Here is a 6,000-nt window from a genome sequence, read left to right on the forward strand (position 1 = left end):
ATAATTTGCATACTGTCTTGTTATTTATTATTCTTTGTCTGTATTGTGTTGTATTGTCTGTCTGCACTTTTGTACTGTTGCACTTATTGTTCTGTCTACACTGTGTTTATGTGCACCATGGTCCCTGGAGGAACGTTGTTTCGTTTCACTGTGTACTCTGTATATAGCTGAAATGACAATAAAAACCACTTTGACTTTGACTTTTATATTCATTAAAAAAAGGAGGTAAGAGGGTTTATTAAATAAATAAACAAGCAAGGAAACAAGGAGATAAAAAAGACAGAATAAATTAAACAGAACAAGGGAATAAACAAAGACTAAACGAGAAATAAACAAAGAGATAATCAAGGAAAAACACTAGGAGCCGGTCAGGAGAGGGTGGAAAGCAAAAAACAAGACACCAAACAAGACTAGGACTGAGTGAACAAGAGAGGAGAGTGGACAGAGGACGGGACAGAAAACTGAAATGCAGACTGGACAGAGGAGAAAAACTGGGACCAAAAATTTGACACAACCGGGGAAACTGACTGGACTGGAGGCTGAAACAGAGACTGAACAGGGGACTGGACACTAGACACAAATGGAGAAACAGACTGAACAAGAGGACTGGGGACGTGAAAGGGGATGAGACAGGAGACTGGACAGGGAACTGGACAGGAGATGGTGGCAGGACACTGGACACGGACTGGGCAAGAGACTGGACACGGGGCTGGACACTAGACACAAATGGAGATACAGACTGGACTGGGGATGTAAAAGGAAACAGGACAGGAGACTGCACAGGGAACTGGACAGGGGACGGGGCAGGAGACTGGACATGGACTGGGCAAGAGACTGGACACGGGGCTGGATGTTGGACAAGGGAACAGGGATAAAAAACATTGACTGGGACAGACACAAACACAGTAACAGGGACTGGCATAGAGAAACCAGCGGGGACAGGAACTGGAACACAGACACAGGGACCATGACAGGAAGAGACAAGGGAACAAACACAGATGAGTGCCAGGGACTGGTTAAAGTCTGAGGGGAAGTCCATGGGGCCAGTCTGGGCACAGTTCTGGGGGCGTAGTCCGGGGGCCTAGGGACAGGCCTGGGTAGGCGGGGCCTAGGCCAAACACTGTTCTGAGAGAAGGAACGGGGCAGGTGGGGGGGAGCAGCGTATGCAGGGACACGTGGAGGCGGACGTAAAAGCAGGTAAGGGGGTCTATTAAATAAATAAACAAATAAACAAGCAAGGAAACAAGGAACTAAAACAAGACAGACTAAATTAAACAGAACAAGGGAATAAACAAAGACTAAACAAGAAATAAACAAAGAGATAATCAAGAAAATAAACAAAGAACAATACACTGTGAGAAAGAGAATGCAAACACGGGAAGGACAGAACAACAGGGGTTAGTGCAAAGACAGAGGAACAAAGACTGAAACACTAGGACTATATAACACCAAGGAAGTAGAAACACCTGGAGGGAAGAAACACAGGAGTACGGGTCATGTAGGGAACACACACAGACACATAAGAACATACAGGAAACGAGACAGAACCCCCCTTAATGCTAAACTCCTGGGGCGAAAAATAACAAACCCCCAGGAGCCGGTCAGGAAAGGGTGGAAAGCAAAAAAGAAGACATCAAACAAGACTAGGACTGAGTGAACAAGAGAGGAGACTGGACAGAGGACGGGACAGAAAACTGAAATGCAGACTGGACAGGGGAGAAAAACTGGGACCAAAAATTAGACACAACCGGGGAAACAGACTGGACTGGATGCTGAAACAGAGACTGGACAGGGGACTGGACATTAGACACAAATGGAGAAACAGACTGGAAATGAGACTGGACTGGGGACGTGAAAGGGGATGAGACAGGAGACTGGACAGGGAACTGGACAGGAGATGGTGGCAGGACACTGGACACAGACTGGGCAAGAGACTGGACACGGGGCTGGACACTAGACACAAATGGTGATACAGAGTAGACTGAGGATGTGAAAGGAGACGGGGCAGGACACTGGAGACGGACTGGGCAAGAGACTGGACATGGGGCTGGATGTTGGACAAGGGAACAGGGATGAAAACATTGACTGGGACAGACACAAACACAGTAACAGGGACTGGCATAGAAAACCACCGGGGACAGGAACTGGAACACAGACACGGGGACCATGACAGGGAGAGACAAGGGAACAAACACAGATGAGTGCACAGTTCTGAGGGGCGTAGTCCGGGGGTCTAGGGGCAGGCCTGGGTAGGCGGAGCCTAGGCCAAACACTGTTCTGAGAGAAGGAACAGGGGCAGGTGCGGGGGGAGCAGCATATGCAGGTTCCGGGGCAAGAGAGCCGTGGAGTACAGAGCTGCTGCTGTGGGAACAGTGGAGTGTAGCGTGGGGCACGGCGCAGCCGCCACAGGAGTCTCGGAGCGTGGCCGGGCCACCAAGGAGGAAGTGTCAAAGCACGGTTCGGCCGCTGGATCCAGCCAAATGGAGAAGACGTCTTTTTAAAGAAGTTTTTATTTATTTCGGCCTATGTTCACCACTAAAGCCATATTTACCATTTCTGTTCCAATGGCAATTGAGGCCATTCTCATTTTCTGTTGTGTCCTGATCCTAAACCAGGTCTAACAGAATATGGGCGTATGGGTGTATACAGTGGTGTAAAAACGTGTTTGTCCCTTCATGATTTGTTACTTCTTGCATGCCTGTCACTTTGTACAGTTTCAGATCCTCAAACAGATTTAAATATTAGTAAGAGACAACAGAAGTAAACACCAAGCGCAGTTTTTAAATAAAGGTTTGTGTTACTAAGATAGAAAAACAATCCAAACCTACATGATCCTGTGTTAAAAATGGGTTTACCACCCAGTTTAAACATAACTCAACTGTGTTTTATCACACCTGAGTTTAATTTCTCTAATCACACCCACACCTGATTACTGCCACACCTGTTCAAAATCAGGAAATCACTTAAATACGACCTGCCTGACAAAGAGAAGTAGACCTAAATATACTCAAAATCTAGATATCATGCCAACATCCAAAGAAAAAATCAGAAACTGAGATCTATAAGTCTGGAAAATGTTATAAAGCCATTTCTACAGAGAACCACAGTGAAAGCCATTGTCCACAAATAGTGAAAACATGGAACTGTGGTGAACCTTCCCAGGAGTGACCAGCTGGCCGCACAAAATTACCCCAAGAGCCAAGTGACGACTCATCCAAGAGGTCACAAAATACCCTAAAACATCATCCAAAGAACTTTAGGCCTCACTCGCCTCAGTTAAGGTCAGAGTTCACGCCTCCACCATCAGAAAGAGACTGGGCAAAAATGGCCGACATGGCAGAGTTCCTAAACAAAAAGCACTGCTGAGAAACAAGAACATTAAAGCTCGTCTCAATTTTTCCAGAACACATCTTGATGATCCCCAAGACATTTGGGAAAACATTCTGCTGACTCTTTGGAAGGTGTGTACCGGTACATCTGGTGTTAAAGAAACACTGCATTCCAGAAAAAGAACATTATACCAACAATAAAACATGGTGGTGGTAGTGTGATGTTCTGGGGCTGTTTTGCTGCGTCAGGGCCTGGAAGACTTGCTGTGATAAATAGAACAATGAATTCTGTTGTCTACCAAAAGATCCTGAAGGAGAATATCTGACCATCTGTTCTTGACCTCAAGCTGAAACAAACTTGGGTTCTGCAGCAGAACAATGATCCAAAACACCACAGCAAGTCCACCTCTGAATGGCTGAAGAAAAACGAAATGAAGACTTTGTAGTGGCCTAGTCAAAGTCCTGACCTGAATCTGATTGAGATGCTGTCGAACGACCTTAAAAAGGCTGTACATGCTCGAAAACCCTCCAATTAGGTATTGATTAGGTAAAGAGGCGTGGAACTAAGTTGGTAAACACTTTTTCACACTTTTTCATATAGGTTTTTTCACCCTTAATAACAAAAACCTTCATAAAAATGCATTTTGTGTTTACTTGTATTGTCTTTGACTAGTGTTTAAATTTGGTTGATGGTCTAAAACATGAGATAAACATGCAAAAAATAAAAAAGGGGGCAAACATTTTTTTCACACCACTCTCTCTATATATATACACACCAACATATACATACATTAACAAACATAATAAACATACACTAAAAACGCATATATATATATATATAGTATGAGCTCTTCTTACCTCTTCTCATCTAGACCCCCGGAACAGCGAGTGACGACTGAAGAAACAGCTCTGAGGTTTTAAGACGCTATTTTCTTACTTCCTGTGCAGCTTATTTTTAGAAGACCTTTCAAACCATCTACACACACACAGTCTCAGTTTATACGTTTACTCGTGCTAATAGCCTCTTAATTACTTTTAATTAATTAATTTTGTTTTATACTATTTTATAGGTGTTTCTAATCACACAGATTCATCTCTAGATTTAAAAGCAGGATTTTGGAAGGATGATGTGGGAATTGGCAGGAATGTGGCCCAAGAGGCTACAGATACAGGACCTTACATCCTGTGCAAGACATGTTGTGATGCTCATTGCTATCTTATACCTCACTGCATTTTTAGTGCACTTGGGGATGCGTTTTTTGGCAGGAGTGCCAAATTTGGCGCAAGACATATTTTTCACGCTTTTGCATCCCAATAGTGTTTTAGTGCCTACAGGGGTGCACATTTTTGGCAGGGGTGCCAAATTTGGCACAACACCTGTTTTTACACTTTTGCAGCCCAATAGCATTCTTAGTGCCCATGGGGGTGCACTTTCTGGCATAAGTGCCAAATTTGGCACGACACCTTTTTTTCACAATTTTGCTACCCAACAGCATTTTTAGTGCCCAATGGGGTGCAATTTTTTGCAGGGGTGCAAACTTTGGCACAACACCCCTTTTTCACGCTTTTATAGCCCAATAGCATTCTTAGTGCCTATAGGGGTGCACTTTTTGGAATGGGTGCCAAACTTGGCACAACACCTGTTTTTACACTTTTGCAGCCCAATAGTATTCTTAGTGCCTATAGCGGTGCACTTTTTGGCATTAGTGCCAAATTTGGCACGACGCCTTTTTTCACAATTTTGCTACCCAACAGCATTTTTAGTTCCCAAGGGGGTGCTTTTTTGGCAGGGGTGCAAACTTTGGCACAACACCCCTTTTTCACGCTTTTATAGCCCAATAGCATTTTTAGTGGCCGTGTGGGTGCACTTTTTGGCATTGGTGCCAAATTTGGCTCAACACCTGTTTTTTTAGCCAAAAAGCATTTTTAGTGTGGGTGTTAAATTTAGCACAACACCAGTTTTTCACAATTTTGCAGCCCAACAGCATTTTCAATGCCCAAGGGGGTGCACTTCTTGACAGGGATGCCAAATTTGGCACAACACCTCTTTTTTTACACTTTTGCAGCTTTCAAGCATTTTTTGCACCCGAAGAGGTGCACTTTTTGGCAGGGGTGACACTTTTGGCTTATAACTTATACATAGTTTATAAAATAGTAAAATATTTTTAGGTGTTTTCTAATCAAACAGGTACATCATTAGATTAAAAAAAGTTTTTTTGGGAGGATGATGTGGGTTTTGACAGGAATGAGGCCCAAGAGGCTACAAATAGAGGGCCTACCTTACATCCTGTACAAGACATGTCATGATGTCACTGCTATCTCACACACCGCCAACTTAGTGTGTGTGTGTGTGTGTGTGTGTGTGTGTGTGTGTGTGTGTGTGTGTCAAATATTTCACATTTGGCTTGAATTATATATGCTACTAAGGCCAAAAATCCCGCAGCTTCACAGATCTCTGTATTAAAGCCACTAATTTCACACAGCAGACTAAACAGCGCCCCCTGCTCTCAGTTCCCAAACTGCAGACAGAATCATCACCCCTCACTACTGCTTAAAGACACAGTAACCATAACAATAACAGCAGAATTATCACTTTAATGATCATCAGGATTGGTGGAGATGTTCATAAAATATTCATTATTAATATTTAATTATGTATTAAATTATGAGT

This window comes from Astyanax mexicanus, chromosome 21, assembly GCF_023375975.1.
Source record: "Astyanax mexicanus isolate ESR-SI-001 chromosome 21, AstMex3_surface, whole genome shotgun sequence".
Classification (NCBI taxonomy): domain Eukaryota; kingdom Metazoa; phylum Chordata; class Actinopteri; order Characiformes; family Acestrorhamphidae; genus Astyanax; species Astyanax mexicanus.